Below are 20,572 nucleotides of genomic sequence, written 5' to 3' on the forward strand. Positions count from 1 at the left end.
CCATGAGTGGGTCCTTGGAGTCCCAAGTGCCAGACACTTGCTGAGCCACAAGGTCCGAGTCACCGAAGCACTTAACTCAACTTAGATTCATCTCCTTAGCCATCCGGAGACCATGGAGCAAGGCTTCATACTCAGCTGCATTGTTAGTACAAGGGAACATTAAGCGGAGAACATAACAAAACTTATCACCTCGTGGGGAAGTTAATACGACTCCAGCCCCCGAGCCTTCCAACTGCCTGGATCCGTCAAAATGGATGGTCCAATACATGTGATCCGGCTTTTCTTCAGGTGCTTGCATTTCCGTCCAATCATTGATGAAATCAACAAGTGCTTGAGACTTAACCGCTGTCCGAGGCACATACTTCAAACCGTACAGCCCCAGCTCTATGGCCCACTTTGCAATCCGGCCAGTTGCTTCCCGGTTCTGGATGATATCTCCCAAAGGAGCAGAACTGACCATCGTAATTGGGTGCCCTTGGAAATATTGTTTAAGCTTCCGGCTTGCCATAAAAACTCCATACACCAGCTTCTGCCAATGCGGATACCTTTGCTTGGACTCGATTAGCACCTCGTTGATATAATAGACCGGTCGTTGAACAGGATGCTCCTTGCCTGCCTCCTCTCGCTCCACCACAATAGCCACGCTGACCGCCCGAGCATTAGCAGCAACATATAGCAGTAACGGCTCCTTGTCAATGGGAGCGGCGAGCACAGGTGGATTGGCCAACTGCCGCTTTAAGTCCTCAAATGCTTCATTAGCGGCGGAGCTCCAAACAAACTGATCCGTTTTTTTCAACATCTGATACAAAGGGATTGCCTTCTCACCAAGACGACTGATAAACCGGCTTAACGTGGCAATCCGGTCTGCCAGGCGTTGAACATCGTTGATACACTTCGGCTTAGCCAGGGAGGTGATAGCCGTGATCTTCTCCGGATTAGCCTCAATTCCCCTGTTGGACACCAGAAAACCCAATAGCTTGCCTGCCGGTACACCAAAGACACACTTGTCCGGATTAAGCATCATCTTGTATGTTCTCAGGTTATCAAAGGTTTCCTTCAAATCATCAATTAGAGTCACCTTCTCCCTGGACTTAACCACGATATCATCCACGTAAGCATGTACATTACGGCCAATCTGCTTGTGAAGACAATTTTGTACACACTGTTGGTAAGTTGCCTGGGCACTCTTGAGCCCTAAGGGCATAGACACATAGCAGAAGGCTCCAAAGGGGGTTATAAATGCTGTCTTCTCCTGGTCCTTAACTGCCATTTTGATCTGATGATAGCCAGAATACGCATCCAAAAAACTTAAACGCTCACAACCCGCCGTAGCATCAATAATTTGATCAATACGGGGGAGGGCAAAAGGATCTGCTAGACAAGCCTTATTAAGATCTGTGTAATCCACACACATGCGCCAGGTGCCGTTTTTCTTGAGGACCAACACCGGATTGGCAAGCCACTCAGGGTGAAAAACTTCAACAATAAAGCCAGCTGCTAAGAGCATGGCTACCTCTTCTCCAATTGCCTTGCGTCTTTCTTCGTTAAACCGGCGGAGGAACTGTTTCACTGGTTTATATTTAGGATCCACATTAAGTGTGTGCTCAGCGAGTTGCCTCGGTACACCTGGCATGTCAGAGGGCTTCCATGCAAAAATGTCCCGATTCTCACGGGTGAACTCGATGAGCGCGCTTTCTATTTCGGATCCAAGTTGGCACTGATGCTGAACTGCTTGGACGAATCGCCAGGTACGAAGTCAACAAGCTTAGTTTCTGCTGCCGATTTGAACTTCAAGGCCGGATCATGCTCCGTAGTTGGCTTCTTCAACGGAGTCATGTCCGCCGGATCAACATTGTCTTTATAGTACTTCAACTCCTCGGTGGCACAAACCGACTATGCATAAGCCGCATCTCCTTCCTCGCATTCCGAAGCGATTTTGTGGCTTCCGTGAACCGTTATTGTCCCCCTGTGACCCGGCATCTTGAGCTGCAAATACACATAACAGGGTCGTGCCATAAACTTGGCGTAAGCCGGTCGCCCAAACAGGGCGTGATATGGACTCTGGATTTTCACCACTTCAAACGTCAATGTCTCCGACCTAAAATCATGGTCATCCCCAAAGTCCACTTCCAGAGCTATCTCGCCAATAGGATGTGCTGATCTGCCAGGTATTACACCGTGGAACACCGTATTAGACGGTTTAAGATTTTTATCTGTCAGTCCCATACAACGGAAGGTCTCATAGTACAAGATATTAATGCCGCTACCTCCATCCATGAGCACCTTGGTGAACTTATAACCTCCCACCTGAGGCACCACCACCAGAGCCAACTGACCCGGATTATCGACCTGGGATGGGTGATCCTCTCTGCTCCATATGATTGGCTGTTTACACCAACGTAGATAACGGGGTATGGCCGGTTCAACAGAGTTGACCGCCCGCCTCTGAACCTTCTGGTCTCGCTTGTCCAAGCTAGTGGTGAAGACATGGTACTGCCCACTACTCAACTGCTTTGGGTTGCTGCTGTTGCTGCTGTTGGTTGTAAGCACCCTGGTTGTTCTGACTATTTTGACCATTATGTCCGCCCGGATTACCATTGAATCCTGAATCGGAACTTCCTCCACCGTAACCTGGCCCGGATCCTGAGCCACCACCAGATTCGTGATCATACTGGAAATTATTAGAATTCTTGAACTCCTGCATAATAAAGTAATCCTTTCAAAGGTGGTTTGCTGGCGCCTCCTTCATCCCATGTCTTGGATAGGGCTGGCTTAGCAGATAGTTTAGGCGGTTTGGGTTAGGGTTGGGTGCTCCGTTACGATTTTTCGGTCTACCCTTGCGTCGCTGGCCATTGTCCTGTGCGTCGGTATTAGCCACAAAGTCCATGTTACCATCCGCTTTACGCTTGCCTCCACCACCATTGCCTGCCCAGTGATGCTGCTAACCTTTGGAGCTGCTGTTCTTCTTTCCCTTCCCTATCTTGTCATCATCAGATTCGGGATCCTTGGTACTATCAGAATCAGCATACTTCACCAAAGCGGCCATGAGGGTCCCCATGTCAGTGCAATGACGCTTCATCCGTCCCAACTTCAGCTTCAGGGGCCCAAACCGGCAGTTGCCTTCTAGGGTTAATACTGCGGTGTCAGCGTTGATGCGGTCTGATGAGTGTAACACTTGTGAAACCCGGTGCACCCAATGAGTTGTTGACTCTCCTTCCTCCTGGACGCATGCAGCTAAGTCCACTATCGACATAGGCTGTTTACAGGTATCCTTGAAATTGCTGATAAACCGGGCGCGTAATTGGGCCCATGAACTGAAAGAATTAGCCGGCAAGCTTTTTAACCAAGTACGGGCCGTTCCTTCAAGCATCATGGTGAAGTATTTCACACACGCCGCGTCATCCACATCAAGCATCTCCATGGCCATCTCATAGCTCTCCACCCATGTCTCTGGAGGTTGATCCGCCGTGTAATTTGGTACCTTGCGCGGGCCTTTGAAATCCTTGGGCAGGCGTACGTTGCATAAAGCGGGGATAAGGCAAGGCACCCCCAAAGAACTAGAAGTAACACCAGGTTCGATCGAGACGGTTGGACGAACCGGTGTGAGCTGCCGAGCCTGATGCTGTGCGGCTAACTCGGCCTCCCTGTGCGCTCGGGCCCGGTGCACCACTTCCTGAGCGTCATCAGCACCACCCGTCGGGTTGTTGCCACGGGGTGCTCCACATCGTTCATTACTCGACACTGCTGGTTCATCCATATGTCTGCTATAGCTCCGGCTTGGACAGGGGGTCGAGTGGATCCGGTCGCGGCTGTACGAGTACGCTTCCTGTTGGGCCAAAGCTGTCCTCAGAAGTTCCTTGACCCGTCGTGTCTCTACTGCCTGCGGCGAGTCACCTTCAATTGGAATGGCCTCCAGCCGTGCAGCAGCGGCAACAAGATTGTCCATTGGGTTGGAGTAGTGACCCGGAGGTGTTAAAGCATCCTGAGGTATAACGGTGTTTTGACGAGGCGGGTCCATCTGACGAGGCTGAACTGGTGCACCTGTCCCAGGGGCTTCTGCCCGGTTTCCCTCCAAAGGATTGCCGGCTCTTGGTCCTGGAGTGTTGAAAAGGTCTCTGGCCTCGAAAACCGGAGGTAAGCGGGATCGGTGCTTCCTCCTCATGACTTCATGCGACGCGCTCTTGTCCAACATAAGCCTGTAGGCCTGTGCGTCTAAAGCGACCCGCTCTGCAGCCATCCTGGTGTCCTCAGCCGCCAGATCCGCCTTGGCCTGGGTGATCTATTCCTTTACCTTTGTGATCTCCGCGTTGTGAACGTCCTGATCCGGCGGATTAACTTCCGCCATAAGCACAGCCAACGCATCAAATAGTTATGATAGAACCTAAGCCGGTGGGCGCACAGGGCCTCCTGCCCCGGCAGCCGTTGCCGCTGCTGAACCGGAGGTCGTTGCCGCAGCGGTCGAAGAATGAAGCGCTGCTTGTGTGCCAGTCATGAATATTCCAACCCGGTTGGGCAGATCAGAGGGATCCGGAATACTGTCGCCATCGGAACAGCCCCCAATCTGGCCGTCTTGTAGCTGATAAAGAGATTCAGTTTCTCCGGTCGATGACTCGTCATCGGAACAAACGACGGCATCGCCGTGAGATTCCGATCCATCCTCATAACTTCCTCCATGGATGACTCCCACAAAGGCACGCTTCATGGCCGGTTTAACCCGGGCGGATCGCGCACGCTGAGCCGTCTCGACGAGGTCGGTGCAGATGTCCGGCTCAGGGCCCGGTTCACCGATCTTGCCAATGAAAACGTGAATGCTACCAAAGGGGACCCGGTACCCGTACTCAATTGAGCCGGCCTCGGGGCCCCAGCCTGCGTTATCGATGTAGAGCTTGCCGCGACGACTCTTAGTCATCCGGCCTACAGCGTAGCCCTTGAGTCCTTCAAAGCGGCCCTCCAAGAACCGGAAACCATCGTGCAATTGCCCCACGGTGGGCGCCAACTGTCGTGGTTTTGTCATGGCAGATGTCCTAGAGAAAGGACTTAGTCGTGGAGCCATCGCGACGGGTTAGCTTGAAGGGGTTAAAGCGGACACAGGGACGCAAGAGAGTTTATACTAGTTCGGCCCCTTCAATGAAGGTAAAAGCCTACGTCTAGTTGTGATGGAATTGATGGGGTTTCGATGACTAGGGAGCAAACAAGCTTCGCCTATGTCTCGAGTTGTTGTCTATTGTCCTTGAACCGTCGCCGGGTCGTCCCCTTATATACACGGGTGACTCCCGTCGGCTTACAGAGTCCCAATACCGGCTCATAGATGTGTCCGGTTTGGTCTCTACTTATTCCTAACTTACAATACAAGTTAACTACTAACACCGGTTTACGGCTACAGGCCTTGAACCGCCCGTGGGCCTTGAGCCCTCTGTCTTCTTGGGCTTTAACATACTTAACTACTGACGAAGTTAACCCGGCCCAGATAGGCCGGTTTATGCCCAGTAGTAATATCCCCAACACTGTTCGAGACTACTACGCCGGGCGTGGTATCGAGAACCCAAGCAGGAGTGCCGCGATAAGTTCTTGAGTAAGGAGCAGTACATGAAGGTAATTCTTAAGGCCTTGTACTTACTTCCTTCATTTAGTAATTCATAGCCGTAGCGCTCAAGTTTCTATTTGCTAACTTAGGACCCTCCGAGATGGTGTGCGGACCGGATGGATTGTTGGGAGGTGTTGGTCAATGCATGGTGCTCAAAAGAATGGCGGGCCACCCACAAAGAGGCCAAGGACAAACGTTCCCAAATGGAAGGTGTGCCACACCACCAAGGCAGCTCCAACTTATTTCAGTACGGGTGGAACTGGGTATGTGGTTTGCTTCATGATTCATGCAATTCATTCGTCATGCTAGCTTTAGCCCTTTAATTACTAATTTACTTTGTTTCTCTCTTTCAGGCACGCTACAATAAGGTGGATAAGGTGCTAGAGGTGTACGACCTGTATGCCATGGCCCACACTGGCCCTTACAAGAAAGTCAAGGCATTCTCTGCGTCTGACCTCGATGATCCAAAGAAATTCACCAACATCTCCGTCCATGACAAGCTCGAGCAATATAGAGATAAGGGGAAGGCGAGGAAATGGGAGGACTTTAACCCGAGCTAGGATCCCATTGATTCAGAGCTGCTGATGATATCTGGTGGCGGGAGGTCCCATGGCTCCATAGCCATGGGAGATGGACTTATCCGTTATCCTAGCACTCTCCCGGAGATCAAGGCGCGCCAGTCGAGCTCCGCTCCTAAGATAAGGCCTCGTGAACGGCCAGTCCAACTCGCCTTCAAGGTTAGTTATACGTACTCAACTATCTTTCTCCATTACATTGTGTGCGCTTCCATCAATGATTACAAATGGTCATGTGAGTGGTGTTGCAGGCTGCTATACAGAGTGAGAGAGATAGAACGGAGAAACTTCTGGCGGAGGCGGCGGAGAGGCAGCGGGAGTTGGAGGAGAGGACGACAAAGATATTGGAGGAGGAGAGGGCACGGAATGGCATGCAGACAAGGGCCATGTACGAGCTCCTTGTGGTAAGTTTCTTCTGCAAATTACTTGCTAGTCTTAACATTTGAGTCTCATTACTAACTAGTATGACTCTGTTGTGAAAACCAAATGTGCAGTCTGTGTGCGAGAAGTCCGGTCAGACCGCTCCGCCGATGCCAGTGATTGCTCCTGGGAGCACGGTGAGTTTAATTTGAATGGACATTACTTGCTAGTCTTAACATTTGAGTGCCATAATGCTAACGAGACATTGGAAATGATCTTTGGTGCAGCTTAACTCCAGAAACGCATCGCACGATCCTTCTCCAGCTACCGGCGCGAGCCAGCCCGCTCCTACACCTCCCTGGTCACGGTAAGTTTCTCTAGTGTTTTGCTTATCAAATGCATAAAGACCTAGACTTAGCTTTATTTCCTCCAATATGCTTACCATAATGACCTAGAGTTAGCTTCTTTTCCTCCAAAATGACTTAATAAGCTTACTGACCTCATAAACCATCCATTTTACCTAAGTTAGCTCTAAAATGATATGTACTTAGCTTACTTATGTCAAAAATTGCATAATTAGCTTAGTTAGCTCATAAACGATCCATTTTACCTAAGTTAGCTCTAAAATGACTCATTTTACCTTAGTTAGCTTACAAGTGATCCAATTTATCCAAGTTAGCTCTAAAATGACCCATTTTACGTAGATTAGCTCCTAAATGATCCATTTTACCTACGTTAGCTTTAAAACGACCCATTTCACCTATGTTAGCTCCAAAATGACCCATTTCACCTAGGTTAGCTCCAAAATGACCCATTTCACCTAAGTTAGCTAAAAACGATCCATTTCACCTTAGTTAGCTCAAAAAGTGGCATTTCACCTTAGTTAGCTCATAAACGACCCATTTCAACTAAGTTAGCTCCAAAATGATCAATTTCACCTAGGTTAGCTCATAAACGACCCATTTCACCTAGGTTAGCTCATAAACGACCCATTTCACCTAAGATAGCTCATAAACAATCCATTTCACCTAGGTTAGCTAATAAACGATCCATTTCACCTAAGTTAGCTCATAAACGATCCATTTCAACTAATTTAGCTCATAAATGATCCAGTTCACCTAAGTTAGCTAATAAATGGCATATACTTCTTCTTCTAGTCTTCTTCTTCTTCTTCTATTCTTTTTCTTCTAGTCTAATTCTTCTTCTAGTCTTCTTTTTCTAACTTTCTTATTTGTCATTTTGCAGGTTTCATTCACTTCACGGAAGCCAGGTTCCTATGATGGATTGCTTGTTTTTTCCTTTGATGCACTTCTTGTATTCTGCTCGCTTGCTATGACGAAACTAGATTGCTATGATGAAACTTTGCATATTGTAATATGTATGGATCGATGGAACTATGTGCAACCTACTATGTATATATGGATGGATATATATATGTGCTGGATATTTATTATGTTGGATATATATGTGATGGATATATATGTGCTGTGATAATTGTTGGATATAAGAAAAACAGAATAAAAAAGAGGAAGTGCAGGCTCTTTGCCGTCCGCGGCAGACGGCAAAGCTGTCTTTGCCGTCGGTGCCAGACGGCAAAGGGGGCACGTGGCACCCACCTGTGCTTCCTGAGGGATGGGCCATTTGGCAAATTTGCCCACCGTGGCGAACGGAAAAGCTAAGCTGATGGCAAAGACTTTGCCTTTGCCGTCCGCCGTGGCAGACAGCAAAACACAGCGGGCGCTGACCCATTGCTGACGTCAACTGGCGGACGGCAAAGAGGCGCTCAAATTTGCCGTCCACTGGAGGACGACAAAGGCCACCGTTAGCCGCCTAACGGACTAACGCTGGCGGACGTCCAGTTTTTTGCCGTCCCTCCTCTTTGCCGTCCGCCGCTGTAGGCAAAGGGCTCTTTGCCGTCCGCCATAAAAAGCAGACGACAAAGGACCTGTTTGCCGACCCTGTCTTTGCCGTCACTGTTTGCCGTCCGCCACTGACGGCAAAGCTCTTTGCCGTCCGCCGTCTGTGCCTTTGCCGTCCGCCGTGGCAGACGGCAAAATACTAGATTCCTGTAGTCTTGATGCCTTATAATGCTATGGTTGGGTTTTACCTTAATGATCTTTAGTAGTTGCGGATGCTTGCTAGAGTTCCAATCATAAGTGCATATGATCCAAGAAGAGAAAGTATGTTAGCTTATGCCTCTCCCTCAAATAAAATTACAATAATGATTACCGGTCTAGTTATCAATCGCTTAGGGACAAATAACTTTCTTGTGTGACAACAAGCTCTCTACTAAAACTAACTTAGTTGTGTCTTCATCTAAACAGCCCCTACTTTTTATTTATGCACTCTTTATTATCTTGCCAACCTATCCAAAAACACCTACAAAGTACTTATAGTTTCATACTTGTTCTAGGTAAAGCGTGGGTAGAGTTGTATCGGTGTTCGATATAACTTGAGGGAATATTTGTTCTACCTTTACCTCCTCGTTGGGTTCGACACTCTTACTTATCGAAAGAGACTACAATTGATCCCCTATACTTGTGGGTTATCAGCAGGACACAAACCCTAACAAGATAGGAAAAAACGACTAAAAACGAAGCCCTCGCGCCGGCCCTTGGCAGGATCCACCACGCCTCCATGGTCCTAGGGCCACCGAAGATGAGGCGGACCTACGGCGGCGCCGGCGAGAGGCAGGAACCCTAGCTTCATTTCTTGGAGGAGGAGGAGCGACTTTGGTAACAACTTTTGCACATTGAGTGGTTGAGCCACACGACCTCTTTTTTAAATGTGCTTCATTTAAATTTACCGCCATACTTTATAAATTTGGAAGAAATAGCATATAGCCCACTGCCACTACAAGTTTTCTGAAACAGTAAACAAATTCTCAAACTGCGGAAAGAAAAAGAATAACCCCTCACACTATCATGTACACCCTTCATCCGAGTGTATTAGACCCCTCTTATCTTCGACTATAGTTTGATTATAAATTTAACTAATAACATATATATCATGTTTAAAACAAATATACCATGGAAGACCTCTTCCAAATACAAATCCAACATTATACTTTTTATAGCACATACACTATATTTTTTTAGTCGTGTAAGTTGGGGAACGCAGTAATTTCAAAAAAAATCCTACGCACACGCAAGATCCATCTAGGTGATGCATATCAACGAGCGGGGAGAGTGTGTCCACATACCCTCGTAGATCGTAAGCGGAAGCGTTCAGTAACGCGGTTGATGTAGTCGAACGTCTTCGCGATCCAACCGATCCAAGTACTGAACACACGGCTCCTCCGCGATCTGCACAGGTTCAACTCGGTGACGTCCATCGTACTCTTGATCCAGCTGAGGCCGAGGGAGAGTTTTGTCAGCACGATGGCATGGTGACGCTGATGATGAAGTTACCGACGTAGGGCTTCGCCTAAGCTCTATAACAATATGACCAAGGTGGAAATCTGTGGAGGGGGGCACCGCACACGGTGAAGACAACTGTCAACTTGTGTGTCTATGGGGTGCCCCCCTCCCCGTATATAAAGGAGTGGAGGAGGGGAGGGTCGGCCCTCTCTATGGCGCGCCCCAAAGGGGTTTCCTACTCCTAGTAGGAGTAGGTTTCCTCCCTTCCCTAGTTGGAGTAGGAGAGGAAGGAAGAGGGAGAATGAGAGAAGGAAAGGGGGGCCGGCCCCCTCCCCAATTCGGATTGGGCTTGGGGCACGCGCCCCCCCACTTGGCCGCCTCCTCCTCCCTACCACTATGGACCATTAAGGCCCATTGACTCCCCGGGGGGTTCTGGTAACCCCCCGATACTCCGGAAATGCCCAAACTCATCCGAAACCATTCTGGTGTCCAAACATAGCCTTCCAATATATCAATCTTCATGTCTCGACCATTTTGAGACTCCTCGTCATGTCCGTGATCACATTCAAGACTCCGAACTACCTTCTATAAATCAAAACACATAAACTCATAATATCAATCGTCAACGAACGTTAAGCGTGCGGACCCTATGGGTTCGAGAACTATGTAGACATGACCGAGACTCACTTCCGGTCAATAACCAATAGCGGAACCTAGATGCTCATATTGGTTTCTACATATTCTATGAATATCTTTATCGGACAAACCACGTAACAACATACGTTCTTCCCTTTGTCATCAGTATGTTACTTGCCCGAGATTCGATCGTCGGTACCATCATACCTAGTTCAATATCGTTACCAGCAAGTCTCTTTACTCGTTCCGTAATGCATCATCCCGTAACTAACTCATTAGTCACATTGCTTGCAAGGCTTATAGTGATGTGCATTACCGAGAGGGCCCAGAGATACCTCTTCGACAATCGGAGTGACAAATCCTAATCTCGATCTCATGCCAACTCAACAAACACCATCGGAGACACCTGTAGAGCATCTTTATAATCACCCAGTTACGTTGTGACGTTTGATAGCACACTAAGTGTTCCTCCGGTATTCGGGAGTTGCATAATCTCATAGTCATAGGAACATGTATAAGTTACGAAGAAAGCAATAGCAATAAACTAAACGATCATAGTGCTAAGCTAACGGATGGGTCAAGTCAATCACATCATTCTCTAATGATGTGATCCCATTCATCAAATGACAACTCTTGTCCATGGTTAGGAAACTTAACCATCTTTGATTAACGAGCTAGTCAAGTAGAGGGATACTAGTGACACTCTGTTTGTCTATGTATTCACACATGTACTAAGTTTCCGGTAAATACAATTCTAGCATGAATAATAAACATTTATCATGATATAAAGGAATATAAATAACAACTTTATTATTGCCTCTAGGGCATATTTCCTTCAGTATCCCACTTGCACTAGATTCAATAATCTAGATTACATTGTAATGATTCTAACGCCCATGGAGTCTTGGTGCTGATCATGTTTTGCTCGTGAGAGAGGCTTAGTCAATGGTTTTGCATCATTCAGATCCATATGTATCTTGCAAATCTCTATATCTCCCTCCTTGACTTGGTTGCGGATGGAATTGAGGTCTCTCTTGATGTGCTTGGTTCTCTTGTGAAATCTGGATTCCTTTGCCAAGGCAATTGCACCAGTATTGTCACAAAAGATTTCTGTTGGACCCGATGCACTAGGTATGACACCTAGATCGGATATGAACCCCTTCTTCCAGATTCCTTCATTTGCTGCTTCCGAAGCAGCTATGTACTCTACTTCACACGTAGATCCTACCACGACGCTCTGCTTGGAACTGCACCAACTGACAGCTCCACCATTCAATAAAAATACGTTCTGGTTTGTGACTTAGAGTCATCCGGATCAGTGTCAAATCTTGCATCAACGTAACCGTTTACGACGAGCTCTTTGTCACCTCCATAAATGAGAAACATATCCTTAGTCCTTTTCAGGTATTTTAGGATGTTCTTGACCGCTATACAGTGCTCCACTCCTGGATTACTTTGGTACCTCCCTGCTAAACTAATAGCAAGGCACACATCAGGTCTTGTAGACAACATAGCATACATGATAGAACCTATGGCTGAAGCATAGGGAATGAATTTCATTTTCTCTCTATCGTTTGAAGTGGTCAGGCATTGAGTCTGACTCAACTTCACACCTTGTAACACAGGCAAGAACCCTTTCTTTGCTTGATCCATTTTGAACTTCTTCAAAACTTTAGCAAGGTATGTGCTTTGTGAAAGTCCAATTAAGCGTCTTGATCTATCTCTATAGATCTTGATGCCCAATATATAAGCAGCTTCACCAAGGTCTTTCATTGAAAAATTCTTATTCAAGTATCCTTTTATGCTATTCAGAAATTCAGTATCATTTCCGATGAACAATATGTCATCCACATATAATATCAGAAATGCTATAGAGCTCCCACTCACTTTCTTGTAAATACAAGCTTCTCCAGAAGTCTGTATAAAACCATATGCTTTGATCACACTATCAAAGCGTATATTCCAACTCCGATATGCTTGCACCAGTCCATAAATGGATCGCTGGAGCTCACACACTTTGTTAGCACCTTTTGGATCGACAAAACCTTCTGGTTGCATCATATACAACTCTTCTTTAAGATATCCATTAAGGAATGCAGTTTTGACATCCGTTTGCCAAATTTCATAATGATAAAATGCGGCAATTGCTAACATGATTCGGACGGACTTAAGCATCGCTACGGGTGAGAAGGTCTCATCGTAGTCAACTCCTTGAACTTGCCGAAAACCTTTCGCAACAAGTCGAGCTTTGTAGACAGTAACATTACCGTCAGCGTCAGTCTTCTTCTTAAAAATCAATTTATTCTCTATGGCTTGCCGATCATCGGGTAAGTCAACCAAAGTCCACACTTTGTTCTCATACATGGATCCCATCTCAGATTTCATGGCCTCAAGCTATTTTGAGGAATCTGGGGTCATCACCGCTTCCTCATAGTTCGTAGGTTCATCATGGTCAAGTAACATGACCTCCAGAATAGGATTACCGTACCACTCTGGTGCGGATCTTACTCTGGTTGACCTATGAGGTTTGGTAGTAACTTGATTAGAAGTTTCATGATCATCATCATTAGCTTCCTCACTTACTGGTGTAGGAATCACTTGAACTGATTTCTGTGATGAACTACTTTCCAATAAGGGAGCAGGTACAATTACCTCATCAAGTTCTACTTTCCTCCCACTCACTTCTTTCGAGAGAAACTCCTTCTCTAGAAAGGATCCATTCTTAGCAACGAATATCTTGCCGTTGGATCTGTGATAGAAGGTGTATCCAACAGTCTCCTTTGGGTATCCTATGAAGACACATTTCTCCGATTTGGGTTCGAGCTTATCAGGTTGAAGCTTTTTCACATAAGCATCGCAGCCCCAAACTTTAAGAAACGACAACTTTGGTTTCTTGCCAAACCATAGTTCATAAGGTGTCGTCTCAACAGATTTTGATGGTGCCCTATTTAACGTGAATGCGGCCGTCTCTAAAGCATAACCCCAAAATGATAGCGGTAAATCAGTAAGAGACATCATAGATCGCGCCATATCTAGTAAATTACGATTACGACGTTCGGACACACCATTACGCTGTGGTGTTCCGGGTGGCATAAGTTGCGAAACTATTCCGCATTTTTTCAAATGAAGGCCAAACTCGTAACTCAAATATTCGCCTTCGCGATCAGATCGTAGAAACTTTATTTTCTTGTTACGATGATTATCCACTTCACTCTGAATTCTTTGAACTTTTCAAATGTTTCAGACTTATGTTTCATTAAGTAGATATAACCATATCTGCTCAAATCATCTATGAAGGTCAGAAAATAACGATACCCACCGCGATCATCAACACTCATCGGACCGCATACATTAGTATGTATTATTTCCAATAAGTCAGTTGCTCGCTCCATTGTCCTAGAGAACGGACTCGTAGTCATCTTGCCCATGAGGCATGGTTCGCAAGCATCAACTGATTCATAATCAAGTGATTCCAAAAGCCCACCAACATGGAGTTTCTTCATGCGCTTTACACCAATATGACCTAAATGGCAGTGCCAAAAATAAGTTGCACTATCATTATTAAACTTATATCTTTTGGCTTCAATACTATGAATATGTGTATCACTACTATCGATATTTAGTAAAGATAGATGCTGCCTCTTTTAGCACTGCGTTGGTTTTCCCCGAAGAGGAAGGGATGATGCAGCAAAGTAGCGTAAGTATTTCCCTCAGTTTTTGAGAACCAATGTATCAATCCAGTAGGAGGCTACGCACGAGTCCCTCGCACCTGCACAAAACAAATAAATCCTCGCAACCAACGGCAAATAGGGGCTGTCAATCCCTATAGGGCCACTTACGAGAGTGAGATCTGATAGATATGATAAGACAATATTTTTGGTATTTTTATGATAAAGATGAAAAGTAAAAATAAAGGCAAAGTAAATAACTAAGTAGTAGGAGATTAATATGATAAAGATAGACCCGGGGGCCATAGGTTTCACTCATGGCTTCTCTCGAGAGCATAAGTATTCTACGGTGGGTGAACAAATTACTGTTGAGCAATTGACAGAATTGAGCACAGTTATGAGAATATCTAGGTATGATCATGTATATAGGCATTGAAGGAAATATGCCCTAGAGGCAATAATAAAGTTATTATTTATTTCCTTATTTCATGATAAATGTTTATTATTCATGCTAGAATTGTATTAACCGGAAACATAATACATGTGTGAATACATAGACAAACAGAGTGTCACTAGTATGCCTCTACTTGACTAGCTCGTTGATCAAAGATGGTTAAGTTTCCTAACCATATACATGAGTTGTCATTTGATTAACGGGATCACATCATTAGGAGAATGATGTGATTGACTTGACCCATTCCATTTGCTTAGCACTTGATCGTTAAGTTTGTTGCTATTGCTTTCTTCATGACTTATACATGTTCCTATGACTATGAGATTATGCAACTCCCGTTTATCGGAGAAACACTTTGTGTGCAACCAAACGTCACAACGTAATTGGGTGATTATAAAGGTGCTCTACAAGCGTCTCCGAAGGTACTTGTTGGGTTGGCGTATTTCGAGATTAGGATTTGTCACTCCAATTGTCAGAGAGGTATCTCTGGGCCCACTCGGTAATACACATCACTTAAGCCTTGCAAGCGTTGCAACTAATGAGTTAGTTGCGGGATGATGTATTACGGAACGAGTAAAGAGACTTGCCGGTAACAAGATTGAACTAGGTATTGAGATACCGACGATCAAATCTCGGGCAAGTAACATACCGATGACAAAGGGAACAACGCATGTTGTTATGCGGTTTGACCGATAAAGATATTCATAGAATATGTGGGAGCCAATATGAGCATCCAGGTTCCGCTATTGGTTATTGACTGGAGATGTGTCTCGGTCATGTCTACATAGTTCTCGAACCCGTAGGGTCCGCACGCTTAAAGTTCGATGAGGGTTATATTACGAGTTTATGTGTTTTGATGTACCAAAGGAGTTCGGAGTCCCGGATGAGATCGGGGACATGATGGGGAGTCTCGAAATGGTTGAGACGTAAAGATCGATATATTGGACGACTATATTCGGACATCGGAAAGGTTCCGAGTGATTCGGATATTTTCGGGGGTACTGGAGAGTTAATGGGCCATACGGGAAAGGAGAGAAAGGCCTCAAAGGGTGACCGCACCCCTCCCATGGACTGGTCCGAATTGGACTAGGGAGGGGTGTTGAAGATATAACCACTGAGGGTAAACCCCCCAGGAGGGTCCGGTTCACCTTCAGTTATACTGAAGCCCAAGAAAACCCAGAAGATGGCGCTTTACGGATGAAGCTTAGAGGCCCAGAGCCCACAGGCGGTTTAGGGCCCATGATAGTAAACCGCCATGATTGTATAAACTTGCATTGTAAGATAAGAAAGAAGAGACCGAGGCGGATACTTGTATGAGCCAGCCTCGGGACTCCGTAGACCGGCCGGGATCCTCCTGAATATATAAAGGGGTGACCCGGCGGCGGTTCAGGGACAGAAAAGACAACGACTCGAAGCCAGACAAAGCGGATTCGCTCCCTGGTCTTCGAAATCCCAGCAATACCAATTACAACTAGACGTAGGCTTTTACCTTCATCGAAGGGGCCGAACTAGTATAAACTCTCGTGTCCCTTTGTCCGGTTTAACCCCTTCAAGCTAACCCGTAGTGATGGCTCCACGACTAAGTCCTTCCATGAGGACATCTGCCGTGACAATTCCATGACAGTTGGCGCCCACCGTGGGGCTATCGCACGATGGTTTCGGGTTGTTGAAGGGCAATTTTGATGGACTGAAGGGATACGCTATGGGCCGGATGATGAAGAGTCGCCACGGCAAGCTCTACATCGACAACGCAGGATGGGGTCCCGAGGCTGATTCAATTGAATACGGGTACCGGGTCCCCTTTGGTGGGATTCACGTCTTCATCGGCAAGATCGGCGAACCGGCCCCCGAGCCGGACACCTGCACCGACATCATCGAGACGGCTCGGCACGCAAGTTCTTCACCGGTTCAGCCTGAGGCCAGGCATGCTTTCATGGGTGTCGTCCATAGTTCGGGTTACGAGGAGGAACCGATCTCCGATGGAGAAAACGTAGTCCGCAGTGATGATGAGTCTTCCGGAGAAACCGAATCGCTCTACCAGTTGTACCACGGCCGGATTGAGGGAGGATCCGAGGGCAACAGTATTCCGGATTCCCCCGGTCTGCCAAACCGGGCCGCTGTCTTCATTACTGGCACATGACCGGCGCCTCATTCATCTACCGCCGCAGTAGTACTCTCCGTTTCAACAACGGCCACGCTAGCAGGTGCAGGAAGCTCGGCGCCGCCGCCGGCCCAAGTCTTGTCTGATTTGTTCGACGCTCTAGCGGCATTGATGTCCGCGGAGGTAGACGCAACAGCCAGGGATCAGCACAATGCGGAGATTCTAAAGGTAAAAGATCAGATAGACTAGGCTAAAGTGGACCTGGCAGCAGAGAACGCCAGGATGGCCACAGAGCGGGATGAGTTGGAAGCACAGGCTTACCAGGTTAGACTAGATCAGAATGCTTCAGAAGAGGTCATGAGAAGAAGGTACCAATCACGTCTCCCATCGGCTTATGAGCCACAAAATCTTTTCAACATGCCAGGTGCAGGAGCTGGTAATCAACCCGCGCCAAACCGGGCGGGGGCACCGGAAGCAGGAGCGCCGGTTCAGCCACGCGCAACAAACCTGCCTCGCCAGAACAACGTTGTATCACCAACGCCGCCCGGGCATTATTCCAACCTGTTGGATAATATTGTGGCCGCCGCTTCACGCCTGGCGGCTCTCCCAACCGACAGCGAATCACTAGTAGCAGTGGAAGCGCGTCGGGCCAGGGATCTCCTTCAGACATCACTGAATCAACAGCAAGCGTATTCACACAGCCGTGAGAGGATTCATTCCACTCCCTGTCCAAGCCGGAGTTATAGCAGACACATGGAGGACGAATCGGCCGTATCCAGTAGCGCACGCCACCGAAATTCACCACGGGGGAACAACCCGGCCGAGGGAGGTGCTAATGCGCAAGATGTTGTGGACCATGGCCGCGCACGACGGGGGGGGGGGCGAGTTGACAGCTCGACACGAAGCACGACATCATAATCCGGTTCACCCCACTGCCTCCGTGGAGCTAGGGGTAATGTTCAGTTCCCTAGGGGTACCATGTTTAACTCCCGCATTGCGTAATGTGCGATTGCCCAAGGATTTCAAGGAACCTCGTAAGGTACCAAATTACGCTGCCGATTTGCAGCTAGAGGCGTGGGTGGAGAGCTATGAGATGGCAATGGAGATGTTAGATGTGGATGAGGCGGTTTGTGCTAAATATTTCACTATGATGTTGGAAGGAACAGCTCGTACTTGGTTGAAGAGCTTGCCAACCAACTCTATTGACTCATGGGCCGAATTAAAGCGTCGGTTTATCCAGAACTTCAAGGATATGTGCAAGCAGCCGATGTCAATTGTAGATCTGGCTGCTTGTGTCCAAGAGGAAGGGGAGTCCACGACCCATTGGGTTAAACGAGTCTCGACGATTTTGCGTTCGTCAGATCGTATTAATGCAGATACCGCAGTATTAACGTTGGAGGGCAATTGCCGTTTCAAGCCGTTAAAACAGAAGTTGGCAAGGCTCAAACGTCATTGCAGTGACATGTCAACACTCATGGCCGCTTTAGTTAAGTATGCCGATTCAGATAGTACCAAGGATCCGGATTCAGAGGGGGACAAACCGGAGAAGGGAAAGAAGAACGTCGGTGCAAAAGGGCAGCACCACAACCAAGGGGGCCATGGGAATAATAGTAAGCGTAAAGCGGACAATTCAGATTTGGTGGCTAACACAAATATGCAGCGTCGCAAAGGTAAACCGCCCCAGCGCGGCATGAATCTGGAGCGTTTGTTAAACCAGCCCTGCCCGAAGCATGGAACCAAGGAGGTCCCTGCCACACATCTTTGGAAAGATTGTCACATAACGAGGGAGTTCAAAATTCCGATTTATACCGGTATGATCAGGATCCACCCGACGGTTCAGGCCCCGGTTTCCATGGGGGCGGCGGTTCAAGCTCTGGATTTCAGAACAACCAGGGCCATCAGAACAACCATGGTAATAACCAGCAGAATAACCAAGGGAATCAGCAACAGTCAGGTTACCAGAGTCACCCCAAGCAGTTGAACAGCGGACAGTATCATGTGTTCACTACCAGCTTGTGCAAGCGGGATCAGAAACTTCACAAGAGGGCAGTCAATACTGTTGAACCGGCTGTACCGCATTATCTACGATGGTCGGAGCAGCCTATTGTGTGGAGCAGAGAGGATCACCCATCCCGGGTTGACAATCCGGGTCAACTAGCTTTGGTGGTAGCCCCTCAGGTAGGGGGCTATAAGTTTACCAAGGTTCTGATGGATGGAGGGAGCAGCATCAACATCCTGTATTATGAGACTTTCCATCGCATGGGGTTGACAGATAAGAATCTTAAACCGTCAAACACTGTTTTTCATGGTGTAGTACCAGGTAAATCGGCATACCCTGTGGGGAAGATTGCTTTGGAGGTTGTGTTTGGAGATGAGCTTGATTCCAGGTCTAAGACGTTGACCTTTGAGGTGGTGAAAATCCAGAGTCCATATCACGCGCTATTTGGACGGCCGGCTTACGCGAAGTTCATGGCGAGGCCTTGTTATGTTTATCTACAACTCAAAATGCCGGGTTATAAGGGGACGATCATGGTACATGGGAGTCGAAAGATTGCCTTGGATTGCGAGGAAGGTGAAGCGGCCTATGCTGAATCGGTTTGTGCAATAGAGGAGCTGAAATTCTATAAAGACAATGTTGAGCGCCTGAGTTTCCTGGATGCTTATTCAGGTTATCATCAGATTAAGATGGCAGTTAAGGACCAGGAGAAGACGGCCTTCATCACTCCCTTTGGAGCCTTCTGCTATGTTTCTATGCCCTTTGGGCTCAAGAGTGCCCAAGCAATGTACCAGCGTTGTGTGCAAAATTGTCTTCACAAGAAGATCGGGCGTAATGTTCATGCCTATGTGGATGACATTATGGTGAAATCCAGGAAGCAGGAAACCCTGATAAATGATCTCAAGGAGACGTTTGACAATCTTCAGGTTTACGAAATGATGCTCAACCCGGACAAATGTGTTTTTGGTGTTCCGGCAGGCAAACTCTTGGGTTTTCTTGTGTCTAACAGAGGTATTGAGGCAAATCCAGAAAAGATCAAAGCAATCACATCCTTGGCTAAACCGGCATGTATCAATGATGTCCAGCATCTGGCGGGACGGATTGCAGCCCTCAGCCGATTTATCAGCCATTTGGGAGAGAAGGCGATTCCCCTATATCAGATGTTGAAGAAAACAGATAAATTCATCTGGACTGACGCCGCTAATGCGGCATTCGAGGAATTGAAGCGGAAGCTAGCTGAACAGCCTGTCCTCGCTGCTCCAGCTGATAATGAGCCTCTATTGTTATACGTGGCTGCCAACACCCGGGCGGTTAGTGTGGCGATTGTGGTTGAACGTAAGGAGGCCGGAAAAGAATATCCAGTTAAACGACCAGTTTATTATATCAGTGAGGTACTGATCGAATCAAAGCAAAGATATCCGCATTGGCAGAAGCTAGTGTATGGAGTTTTCATGGAAAGTAGGAAACTCAAGCAATATTTTCAAGGTCATCCTATCACAGTGGTCAGTTCTGCTCCCTTGGGCGATATAATCCAGAATAGAGAGGCAACTGGTCGGGTTGCGAAGTGGGCGATTGAGCTTGGTCCCCATGGTTTGAGGTATACACCCCGAACAGCTATCAAATCTCAGGCGCTTGTGGACTTTATCAATGATTGGACCGAGTTACAGGCACCAGAAGACAAACTGGATAATACATACTGGACCATTCACTTTGATGGATCCAGACAACTGGAAGGCTCGGGGGCTGGAGTTGTCCTCACTTCCCCTCGAGGAGATAAGATTTGTTATGTTCTCCGCTTAATGTTTCCTTATACTAACAATGTAGTGGAGTACGAGGCCT

Source organism: Triticum aestivum, chromosome 5A (assembly GCF_018294505.1).
Source record: "Triticum aestivum cultivar Chinese Spring chromosome 5A, IWGSC CS RefSeq v2.1, whole genome shotgun sequence".
In the NCBI taxonomy this organism is placed as follows: domain Eukaryota; kingdom Viridiplantae; phylum Streptophyta; class Magnoliopsida; order Poales; family Poaceae; genus Triticum; species Triticum aestivum.